We start from the raw sequence: 770 nt of genomic DNA, 5'->3' as shown, positions 1-770 counted from the left end.
TGATCCAATTTGAAACAATTTATGTCTGATTCTAAGAATGTGTGCATTATATACATATATATGTATATATGTGTGTGCATATGTGTGTATATGTGTCCTTGTGCATGTGTATATGTATATATATATATATATATATATACACATATATATACATACATACATGCAAACACATACATGTATATGTATGCATACACATACACACACATATATATAAATATATATATGTATATATACATAAATGTATTGACACACACACATATATATTGTATATTATATATATTTAATATGTATTATATATTTTATTTTATAGGTCTGTGTGTGTGCGTGTGCATGTGTGTGTGTGTGTGTGTGTGCGTGTGTATATAAGTGTGAGTTCAAAATTATTTTTCATTCGATAATTACAAAACCAAATGTAATTTATAAAAATTAAAAATTAATAAATTTACAAATAAAAAAAATGGATAAAGAAATAAGATATTTTAACCAATTTTTGCAGTCAGAAAAAAATTTTAAAAAATGGAAACAAAATTTCAAAAATTATTTAGGGAATTATTATTATTATTATTATTATTATTATTATTATTATTATTATTATTATTATTATTATTATTATTATTATTGTTATTATTATTATGGTCAGAAATTATCATTGAAATATGTATTATATTATAGACTCTATTGTTAGAAAATTCTGGATGATGCAAAATCTCAGTAAGGACACTAAGAACATATACAAAAGGTTGATATAAAATTACCTCTAACAAAGATAT

This window comes from Octopus bimaculoides, chromosome 26, assembly GCF_001194135.2.
Source record: "Octopus bimaculoides isolate UCB-OBI-ISO-001 chromosome 26, ASM119413v2, whole genome shotgun sequence".
NCBI classification, from domain to species: Eukaryota; Metazoa; Mollusca; class Cephalopoda; order Octopoda; family Octopodidae; genus Octopus; species Octopus bimaculoides.
This window is presented reverse-complemented; position numbering follows the sequence as displayed.